Raw genomic sequence first — 12536 nt, forward strand, 5'->3', positions numbered from 1 at the left:
TGTAAATGAAGGCAACATCTATGTTCTTTGCTATTGCAGGATAGTTGATGAAGTCCAGACAAAAGATCAGCTTTCAAATAAGCACCATTGTTCTAAACTGCACCTTTGAAGATCAATGGCACAGGATAGAAAGCCCAGAAATAAACCTGACACACCTATGGTCAATTAGTCTATGACAAAGGAGGCAAGAATATACAATGGAGGAAAGACAGTCTCTTCAATAAGTGGTGCTGGGAAAACTGGACAGCTACATGTAAAAGAATGAAATTAGAACATTCTCTAACACCACACACAAATAAATGGATTAAAGACCGAAATGTAAGGCTGGAAACTATAGAATTCTTGGAGGAAAACATAAGCAGAACACTCTTTGACATAAATCACAGCAACATCTTTTTCAATGTCTCCTAGAGTAATGGAAATAAAACCAAAAATAAACAAATGGGACCTAATTAAACTCAAAAGCTTTTACACAGCAAAGGAAACCCTAAACAAGATGAAAAGACAACCCACAGAATGGGAGAAAATATTTGCAAACGATGTGACCGACAAGGGATTAGTCTCCAAAATTTACAAACAGCTCATGTGGCTCAATATTAAAAAAACAAACAACTGAATCAAAAAATGGACAAAAGACCTAAATAAACATTTCTCCAAAGACATACAGATGGCCAAGAGGCACACGAAAAGATGCTCAACATTGCTAATTATTAATGAAATGCAAATAAAAACTATAATGAGATATCACCTCACATCAGTCAGAATGGCCATCATTGAAAAATCTACAAACAATAAATGCCGGCTTGTGGAGAAAAGAGAACCCTCCTACACTGCTGAAGGGAATGTAATTTGGTACAACCACTATGGAGAACAGTATGGAGGTTCCTTAAAAAACTAAAAATAGAGCTACCATATGATCCAGCAATCCCACTCTCCTGGGTATATATTCTGAGAAAAACATGGTTAGAAAGGATACATGCACTCCAATGTTCACTGTAGTGCTGTTTACAATAGCCAAGACATGGAAGCAACCTAAACATCTATTGACAGATGAATGGATTAAGAAGATGTGGTACATATACACAATGGAATATTACTCGGTCATAAAAAAGAATGAAATAATGTCATTTGCAGCAACATGGATGGACCTACAGATTATCATACTAAATGAAGTCAGACAAAGAAAGACAAATATCATGTGGTATCAGTTATATGTGGAGTCTAAAAAAAATGATAAAATGAACTTATTTACAAAACAGAAACAGACTCACAGACATAGAAAACAAACTTAGGGTTACCAAAGGGGAAAGGTGGGAGAGAGAGAGAAACTAGGAGGTTGGGATTGACATATACACACTACTATATACAAAATAGATAATCGACAAGGATATCGATAGCACAGGGAACTCTACTCAATATTCTGTAATAACGTATAGGGGAAAAGAATTTGAAAAAGAATAGATATAGGTATATGTATGACTGAATCACTTTGCTGTGCACCTGGAACTAACACAATGTTGTAAATCAACTATACTCCAATATAAAACAAAAATTTTTTAAATAAAAAATAAAAAGAGGGGGCTTCCCTGGTGGCGCAGTGGTTGAGAATCTGCCTGCTAATGCAGGGGACATGGGTTCGAGCCCTGGTCTGGGAAGATCCCACATGCCGCGGAGCAACTAGGCCCGTGAGCCACAACTACTGAGCCTGCGCGTCTGGAGCCTGTGCTCCGCAACAAGAGAGGCCACGATAGTGAGAGGCCCGCACACCGCGATGAAGAGTGGACCCCGCTTGCCACAACTAGAAAAAGCCCTTGCACAGAAACAAAGACCCAACATAGACAAAAATAAATAAATAAACAAATGTGGGGTTTAAATAAATAAAAAGAATGTGGTTACAATTACAAAAAAATAAACTGCACTTTTGATGCTTACAAAATCAGTTAGAACATAGAACGTGATTTTTCTTTTGGTTTCAGTTACTGAGTGAATTTTTACCCAATTGAAAACTACCAAATTCAAGGGCTGCTATTAATAAAAGACTATATGTACCTATATAGAGAATGTTATATGCTTTCTGCCTCATTCAGTAACAGGTATAGTTAGAGCAGGGTGTCCTGAAAGCACTGGTAAGGTGTCAGAGAGTAGGCTGGACTCAGAAATTATATGCAAAATTTTGTAGATATATGGATATGGCCACTTTTCCTGGGGAGATACTTACCGTTTCATCAGATTATCAAAAAAAAGTTTTTAAACCATTGAGTTAAAGGTAAAAGATGTGACGAAGAGCAGGGGTCCCCAAGCTCCGGGGACCTGTTAGGAACCCGGGCCACACAGCAGGAGGTGAGCGGCGAGCAAGCAATGGAAGCTTCATCTGCTGCTCCCCATTGCTTACGTTACAGCCTGAACCATCTCCCCCTCCTCCCCAGTCCATGGAAGAATTGTCTTCCACGAAACTGGTCCCTGGTGCCAAAAAGGTTGGGGACCGCTGATGTAGAGAACCAGATCCTGTTTGGTTTCTAATCCTGGTTCTACAATGTGACACTTCTGTGACCTTAGGCAAGTCACTCAGCCTGTCTGAGCCTCAGTTTTCTCTTCTGCAAAATGGGAATAAGAATATCTACCCTCATGTGTTTCTAGTGAGAAAATGCAAATAAAACCCTTGCATAGGGTCTAACACTAAACAAGCAGCCTCACTTTCCCTACAGCCCCAGCAGACAGAGCAGCTTCCTAAACAGCCAACAAGGTTCTTAAGAGACAGTGTGAGCTTCAGGGGACTTACAAAGGAGGTCTGAAAAGGAGAACTCAGAATCTCAATTTAAGTCCAAGTCCTGATCAGCAACATCACTTGTATTAGCTTTTTATTGAAGGCCTTAGAGTTATGTAGCACATTTTACTTTTCAAAGCACTTCATACTTTTTTTTTTTTTAAATCCCTTTGCAGAGGATAGGGTTGGTTTTATTGTCTTCATAGTCAGCTTATCCAAAGTGATAAAGAAGTTACTCCAGAAACTGGAAACTGTCTTGGATTTTCCCTCAGGCTAATATTGATATCATGGAAACTTTTTCAAAATGAAATACCCCAAACCACCACGGAGAGGAGAGTTCTTTTTTATAGAATAGTAAGGCTGGCTCTGTTTGATACTTTTACTATAACTTCTACTCAGAGACTGGGATGGGGTGGGGGGAGGATTCAAACTGTACTAACACAATATCTAACAAGTCACTGTTTAGGTGCTTTCCAAGTCTAGAATCCGACATCTGGTTCTGAAATCAAACATTCTTGGCAAACCCAACATCTCCAAAAATAGATATTGGCTATAAAAACTATCCATGGGGAAGGTTTTAAAATTCTTGATGAATGAAAAGGTTAATAAGGATAGGGGACTTCCCTGGCAGTCCAGTGGTTAAGACTCCGTGCTTCCACTGCAGTGGGCTCGGGTTGATCCCAGGTGGGGGAACTAAGATCCCGCATGCCTCGCAGACAAAAAAAAAGAAAAAAAAGAAAAGAAAAGAAAGAAAGAAGGATATTGCTGAGTCAATGGAGCATGAAACATATTTACAGTAGCATATGCAGTACCTTCAAAATGAAATAATTATGATAGAACTCATTAAAGTATGGCTGGCGTGGGTGTTAAAATGCCTGTCAAAGTCCGAGTACAATAACTCATAGATAAAGACATAGGGAGAGAAAAAAGTTAATCCCTTAGGATTTTCACTCTAGAACATTTTATTGCCTTCTTCAAAAAGGTATATTTTTCACCAGCATTTAAGGAGACTTTACCTATGGGATGTATAAGGAAGATGATTCACGCGAGTTCATGGAAACTCGCATATGAACAGTAACATAATAATGAAGCTCTTAATAATACAGCATGTTGGTGAATGACAGATTTGAGGTCACATTCAGCCCTTTGTATTTTGATACAGGTAAAATTAAACTGTAAACAAACTAGCCACACGCCGTGTAACAGTAACCCACAGGAACAAAGAGAAAAAGAACCAACCACAATTAATTTATTTAGCACATCGCACCAAGCTGTCCCGAACCGTAAGATGTTTCATTCACAAGGACTGACCGCTAAACTCTCTGCAAACCTTAGTTTACCGTCAGAGAAGGCCTTCTGAAGGTGCACTTTAAAAACTGAGACTGTCCAGACCCCTAGCCGCTGACAGAGTGTCGCCCAACACTCTTGTACACCCACCCGGGGGGCAGCGCAGGATGCAGGGTCGGTGGAGACGCGGGTCAGGAAAGACCGCGATACTATGTCTGGTCTTAGAATCTACAAACACACCGAGGTTCCTTATTCACGGCGAGGAGGGGCTTAACTGGAATGAACTGCAGAAAACTAAAGAAAACCGAGGAATATGTGTAAAGAGTAAAAGCCTCACAGTTGATGACAGGGACGCGAGCTCCTTACACGACCCGAGCCCGGCTGGAAGCTGCTTTCGCCCAGCGCGGAGACGCCGGCTTTGGGCCCCAAGTCCATCCTCCCCCTACCCTCTAATAAAGGGACACTGAGTCAAGTCTGGCTTGCACAGTCTGGCTGCGCAAGCTGCAGAGTGTCTCCGAGCTTCCCCCCTCCCGCGGCCCCCGGCCGCAGGCCGACGGCCGCCCCTTTCTCAGACCTCCCAAGCGAGGCCCCGCCCACAGGTGGCTTCCCGGGGTTGGGGGGATGGTGGCGCGTCAGGGTCTCCCGGCGCCGCAGCTTGAGTACGGGCTACTCCGGGCGGGGGGGCGCCGCCACTGACCTTGGGCGGGCGGCCGAGGGGGCGCGGGGCCGAACCGCTGCAGCTCGCACCCCGCTCCCACCTGTGTCCCCTCCATGGCGCCGCCGTCCGGGGCCCGACCCTCCCGCCGTGTCTCACCGACGGCTTGAGACGTCGCGGGCTCTCCCTTCGCGCCGCGGGCGCCGTTCCCACGACACCTGATGCCTCCGGGCGCTTCGGGGCTCGGTTCACCTAAGGCCGCGGCGCGCGGAGGGGAAGCGGGGCGCCGGCTAGTGAGCGTGGGGGCGGCCTTCTGTCCGCGGCCGGTGAGCAGCCCTAGAAGCTTCTGAGGCTCAGCTCATCCCGGGGCCCGACGTGAGCCCGGTGGTCAGGAGCCGCAGCCTTTGGCATCCTCCCTCCTCCGGCCGATTGAACTCGTGACCCTCCGCCGCAGCGCTCCGCTCCCTTCCACGCCCTTTCTGGAGCCGTCTTTCAGGACTTGCGGCGAAGGAGGCCACCTGAAGGAGCCCGGCGGTGTCGCCGTTCTCTGGGCGCCTCTCCCTTCGCTCCCTCCCTGTACCGGTAAGGTGACCCGCTCCACCCTCCTCGGGTTTCTCGGGCTGGCCAGGAGCTGCGGACCCGGGAGGTGCGAGTGCGTGGGTTCCCGGCTTCCACTCTCTGCTCGCGGGGGTAAAAGAGACAGGCTGGAGGTAAAGTGCCTGGAAGCGGGTGAGCGCGCAGTCCTCTCCTTCAGCTTTCTAAGTTTTTTGTTTTTAATTTTTATTTATTTATTTATTATTATTTTGGGGTGGGCTGTGTTGGGTCTTCGTTGCTGCACGCGGGCTTTCTCTAGTTGCGGTGAGCGGGGTCTACCCTTTGTTGCAGTGCACGGGCTTCTCATTGTAGTAGCTTCTCTTGTTGCAGAGCACGGGCTCTAGGCACGCAGGCTTCAGTAGTTGTGGCTCGCGGGCTCTAGAGCACAGTCTCAGTAGCTGTGGCGCATGGGCTTAATTGCTCCGCGGCATGTGGGATCTTCCCAGACCAGGCATCGAACCCGTGTCCCCTGCATTGGCAGGCAGATTCTTATCCACTGTGCCACCAGGGAAGCCCTATTCTAAGTTTTGTATACAAAGAAATCAGGAAGGGTAAGATTTTTCAAGCATGAGCCTTGTACCCTCTCTAGGCCTTCCAGTTTGAGAGAATTGCTATGAAATTAGTGGACTGTTGACTAGACTCTTCTAGACTGGATTCCGGGTCTGAAAAAGCCCTGGGAAAGCTCTTAAAACAAATGTGACTGGAAACACTCGAAGTAAAGTTTCTTTGCTTGGCCAGACTTCGGTCAGGCTCCTGAAACTTTCTCTTAGGTTCACATGTGCACTTTCTTGTAAAATCCGCTTTTAGCAAGAACCCTGCTAAGTCAGTCTAACTAGAACCACTCCATGCCCCTCCCACCCCTCCAAGATGTGATCAGGTTCCTCATCCTTCACCACTCCCCAGGTGATGTCTGATCATCCTGGCCCTTTTTCAGCAAGAATCCTGCAAGGTCAATGTAGCCAAAACTCCCCTTAGCTCTATTGTTTTCTTTGAGTAATTTTCCATCCATTGACCCCTACCCTGCAAATTCTCACTTGCCCATGCTATATTAGGGGTTAAACCCCATCTCTCTCCTCCACTGTAAAATCCCATGGCAGCGGTCCTTATAACTATCAGAATGGCCACTTTAATAAGTGTCATTGAATATTTATTTAAGAGTAGATCTCCAACCATAACCTTTTTTTTCATAAATTCTCTCTTTTTTTTAATTAAACTCATCAGGAATAGATCAGGAACTTTGATTACTTTTAATGACAACTAATTTGGATTTGTTTTCATTGATTTCCTTCTTTCTTTCTTTTTTGGCCATGGGCAAGTTTGTAAAGGTCACTGAATTTCCATAACAGGTAATTTCTCAAATTATATCACGAGCTTTTAGATATTTTACAAAACCTTTTCCAAATCCTAAGCCAGGATAATCGGTGTGGCTACTTTATAAATGGGAATATCTCTTCTTGCAATGGGGTACAAGAATTTTATGCTGTTCATAAACCTGAATTCCAAGTGCTGTGAACAAGGTAGTCAAAAGTGTATAATTGGCACATTCAAACCTCAGGTGCAATTTGGAAAATGTAATTTAATCTCTTATGCCCATATGCCTCCACATGATTTAATACTATCTCCTTACCATAACAGTGATGGTGGGAGTTTGTAATGCTTGATTGTTAAGGAACAATCTGAACTTCAGAAAGGTTTGCAGGCATAAGTGATGGCCCTAGTTAGAGCTGAGTTAAGTAGACTGGTGAATAGAAAAAGCCAGGCGTCAGACAGGTGGGGGCCCACATTCCCTTCTATGACACCTACTGCCTGACCTCAGGGAATTACTTAACCTCTCCACCTTCCCGTGGGTACAATTTGCCTAAGAAAAGGAATGATGAATTTTAATTAATTGGATGCATGTAAAGTCCCCATTACTATGCCTGGCATATTTTTGGAAAATCTAAATTAATGAAAAAAATCAACCGTGTTCATGGATTGCAAGACTCAGTATTATTAAGATGTCAGTCCTCACCAAGTTCATTTATAGATTCAATCCAATCTCAATCAAAATTCCAGCAAGCTGCTTTATACATATTGACAAGCTAATTCTAAATTTCTATGGAAATGCAAAGAACCTAGAATAACCAAAGCAATTTTTAAAAATAAGGGCAGGAGACTTCCTTGGTGGCGCAGTGTTTAAGACTCCATGCTCTCAATGCAGGGGGCCTGGGTTCAATCCCTGGTCAGGGAACTAGATCGCACATACATGCCGCCAACTAAGGAGCCAGTGAGCCACAACTAAGGGGCCAGCGAGCCGCCACTAAGGAACCTACCTGCTGCAACTAAGACCTGGCACAACCAAATAAATAAGTTAAATAAATAAATAAATATAAAAATAAGGACAAAATTGGAGGACTTACCCTACCTGATTTCAAGACTTATTATAAAGCTCTTTAAGCATGACAGCTTGGTGTTTATGAAAAGAGACATATAAAAATAAAATGGAATGGAACAGACTAGCGGGTCCAGAAATAGATTCCTACATATATACAGTCAATTGATTTTTGACAAAGGTGCCAAAACAATATAAAGGGGAAAATTAAACCTTGACAATCAACATAGTGATATTATTGGCTCAAAGCAATATACTGACATCAAGTCAAAAGGAAGACAGGAAACCTTGACATGCAGAGTCAAAAATTAAGGTCAACATTTCTGGAATCATGACAGGAACATATTAGAAACAGTCAATATCTAAGCAGTCCATCTTGCTTGTAATTTTTGTCATGTTATAAATTGTGTTATTGAGTACTTTTCCAAATAACATAAATAGTAATATGTTTAATATATACTTATATAATTAATTTTAGTATATATGTATATGATTAATAATTATATACATAGAATACGTTGTGCTAATCCTGTGGATAGTATTTCAAGAAATGACATTTTGCAAGCAAAATAGCTTCATAAATTGGTGATTTCAACATATTTCTATGTAACACTATTGATCTTGCTAGGAGATCCAAGCATTACATTGTTTGAATATTATCTAATCCTGTGTGCTGCATTTTCCAGATCACTGAAGTATATAGTTCTTTGTAAAACAGACCAAATATTTTCATTGTGAAAACAGTAAATGAGCTTATAAAAAGCAACATATGCCCTAATGCCCAATCTGATAATAGTTTTGGAAGCACTTTTAACAGCTGAACCAACATCAAATACAGAATAAGAGGAATTTTCTCTCATTTGTCACAAAACAAAGATCAAATCTATTGAATAAGACTATTAATGTTTTATGTGTTTTAAATTGTCATTTGGGCTTCCCTGGTGGCGCAGTGGTTGAGAATCCACCTGCCAATGCAGGGGACACTGGTTCGAGCCCTGGTCCGGGAAGATCCCACATGCCACGGAGCAGCTAAGCCCGTGCGCCACAACTACTGGCCCTGCGCTCTAGAGCCCGTGAGCCACAACTACTGAAGCCTGCGTGCCTAGAGCCCATGCTCCGCAACGGGAGAGGCCACCGCAATGAGAAGCCCGCACACCACAACGAAGAGAAGCCCCTGCTCGCCGCAACTAGAGAAAAGCCCGTACGCAGCAACGAAGACCCAACACGGCCAAAAATAAATAAATTTATTTAAATAAAAAACAAATAAAATAAAAATAGTCATTTGAAGAATAACTTTTAAAGTATTAAATATTTTTACTTTTTATCTTTAAAAATGATTTTTATTTAGAATTTATTTTGCATTAATGCTTCCCTGTTTTAATGATTTTTATTATGAAATATCTATAACAGGTAGCATATAACTGAAATATACCATCTTGTCCAATATATTGGTTCATAAAAATAATAAAAGACACTTTTATTATTATATTTTTTAAAACAGAAAGAAATTTCTGGAACTTTTAGTATAACCCTATAATAAATAATAAATTGCTTATTATGTTTACTCATTATATTTTAAAAACATGTAAAAAAGTTATGAAAAATGCAAAATAAGTTATTATTTCAGGAATTCCTTTTTTTTTCTTTTTGTTCCTGAATCTCAAAGATTGATTTCTTTTGGGAATTTGGAAGCACTACTACAATAACCAATGAATCCCTACAGCATTCTTGGTAACTGATGGATGGAAGAGAGCTTTTTTCACATCTTTATCTTCTTGCCATCTCAAAAATCCTGTCTGTTTCAAAGTAACATAGGGCAGCTGAGAGTCTTAGGTAGCATGAGTATTAAGTCATGCTTGTGTCAATCCAAAATATTTCTTACCTTTCTTTTTACATCTGTGCCACTCATCTTCTTTACCCCTTTATTCCTCCTCTTTTTTAAAATTAAAATGTTTATTTATTCAATATGTATATATTCAAGTATTTCTTGAGGACCTCCTAAATTCTAGTAAGAGTATTAGGTACTATGGATAGGAATATGAATAAAACACACTTCTGGCTCTTAAAGATCTTGAAGTCTAGAAGACAATTTTTTTTAAGTGAGAAAATTTCAAATACAGAAAAGTACAAAAAAAATATTAATCTCACTCAATATCCTCAAATGCAACAAATTTTACCTTTTATTTTGTTTCTAGTCTTTTTATCTTATAAGAAATAAAACATTGTAAAATGAACAATCCCTCCCCTAATGGAACCTTCTGTCATGAATTGGTATGAATCATCTCAATAGTTCATTTGTAATATTTTTCTTACATACATGTACCCATAATAAACAGAAATAGTTCATGCATGTTTTTGTTCACAAAGATGGCCCTGCTCTGCACAGTCTTCAACATTTACCTCACCATTTTGGTTCTGAGCTATATCCATTCAAGTTTATTTATTTTAGCACTTTTATGGCAATTACTGACTACACCATAGCATTCTATCCATTTCCCTACTAATGGACATTTAGGTTGTTTCCATCTTTTGCCATTACAAAAACATTCTGTAGTGAACATCTGTGAACCATTTCCTCACGCACATGTGTAAGAGTTCCTCTAGGGTAAATATCCAGGAGTAGAATTGCTGGATTATAGGATATATACATTTTCAGTTTTAATAGCTACTGCTAAATTACTCCCCAAAGTGCTTGTTCCAAATTATTTAATGAACAGTACATGGTGCACCTTCTATATGGCAAACATAGATTTAGGCACTGGGGATGCAGCAATGAAAAAGACAGAAACTTCTAACCTTGTAGAGTTTAGAGTTTAGCGGGCAAAAACAGTCAATGACTATAATGAGTAAATTATAGAGTGTTTTAGAAGGTGATAAATACTATCAGAAAAAAATCAACCAGAGAAAAGGGAATGAGGAGAAGTTGCCATTTTAAATATGGTGGTGGTAGGCCTCACTGAGAAGTTAACGTTTTAGCAAAAACATGAAGGAGATCTGGTTTAAGTGTTCCAGGCAGAGGGAACAGCCAGTGCGGATCAGGAGCCTGCCTAGTGTATTCGAGTAACCCAAGGAGGCCAGTGTGCCTGCAAAGGTGTGAGCCACAGGCAAGAGTGGTAGGAAATGAGCCTAGTAACAGAGGCCAGGTTAAGCTGGATCTTGTAGGCCATTGCGAGGACTTTGGACTTTGGCTTTTACACAGAGTGAAATGGGAGCCTTTGGAGGGTTTTAAACAGATGATTGGCATGATTTGACTTATGTTTATGTTTATGCAATCCTTCTGATTGCAGTGTCAAAAATATATCCCAAAAGGATGAAAGATGGAAGCAAAGGAGTCAAAGGATGACTCTTGGGTTTTTGCCTGAGTAACCGTAAAAATGGAGTGGCCATCAATTCAGGTGAAGACAGCAGGATGAGCAGGTGAGTGGAGAGAATCAGGAGTTCAGTTTTGAACATGTGTTTGAGATGTCTATTAAGTGCTTCGCAGACTGTCCATTGGAGGCGACTTGATTTGGTTTTGTTTCCATTTCTCTCACAGACTGATGCTTATGTGAAATACAGTACAAATAAATTGCTAGAAAATGCAATAAAGACATTTAGAATACAAACCAGTTTTGTTCATATGTAACATAAAACAGTTACTCTATTAAAAATTCTAGAAAGTCTTTAAGCATTTTCAATTTCTGTACTTCTTTTGTTGTACACAAGTAGCAAACATTTCGTGGAGGGGTAAACTAGTAACAAATATTTCCTGGCTGGTTCTGATCTGAGGGGCACACTTTGAATAACTCTGTATTAGACATCTGAGTGGAAATGTCTAGCAGACAGTTGAGTATTCAAACCTATCTTTAACTGTCACCAAATGGCGGAGGCAATGTCTATCATTCACTTTGAGCAGAATTTCAGATAATGTTAATTCAACAACTGTTCATTGAGCATGTACCATGTTTGAGGCACTGTGCTGGCCTTTTTAATGGCAGTACTGTGGGGAAGGAACAGATTAAGATCTGTGGGTAGTCCGGATAGGCTAATAATCTGGCATCCCTTCATACTAATATTCTTTAAAATTTTATTTTACCATATATCTAGTGGAAATAGGGAAAAACTGATTTCCGCTAACAAACATGTATACTCTTTCTGTACATTTGGAATAACGTATTAAACACAATTTTCTAAACTAGTTATTTCTAAATAAATTGTTATTGGGAACATATTGAACTGTTCAAAATTTAAATATTAAAACTGGCTGAACTCAGGGGTGGCAACATTGCCTTTTGTTTTAAACCTTGTAATTTGTACCCTCATATGGCAAAAATATTCAACATACATTTTATTTCAAATCTGAAACTGGCTACTTGGTTGAGGGAAGCATCAATTTTATCTCTCTCCTGGTATGTACAAAGTCCCCTGTGGAAACCTGAACTAACTGACCACGTATTTCCAATTCACTACGGTGAAGTTTCATCTCTTTTAAAGAATGCCATTTACGGCAGCAGTGTGGTTGCCCTTTATCTGACTTGGCTCTGAGGGAAGCATTATTATCCCAGATTTTGCAGATGTAAAACAGAGGTATAGAGAGTTTAACAGCTTGTCTGATGTTACTTATCCAGAAAGTGACAAATTTAGGCTCCAACATAATTTTCTAACTTTAAGGACAGTATTATTTAAAGTGTCCTAATGGTAATAATCATTATACATGTAGAACTGATATTTCACTGGCTCTTTTTTTTTTAAATATGTGTCACTTAATTAATTAATTATTTTTGGCTGCATTGGATCTTCGTTGCTCTGTGCAGGCTTTCTGCAGTTGAGGCGAGCCCTCGGAGGCTACTCTTCGTTGTGGCGTGCAGTCTTCTCATTGTGGTGGC

This window comes from Pseudorca crassidens, chromosome 2, assembly GCF_039906515.1.
Source record: "Pseudorca crassidens isolate mPseCra1 chromosome 2, mPseCra1.hap1, whole genome shotgun sequence".
NCBI classification, from domain to species: Eukaryota; Metazoa; Chordata; class Mammalia; order Artiodactyla; family Delphinidae; genus Pseudorca; species Pseudorca crassidens.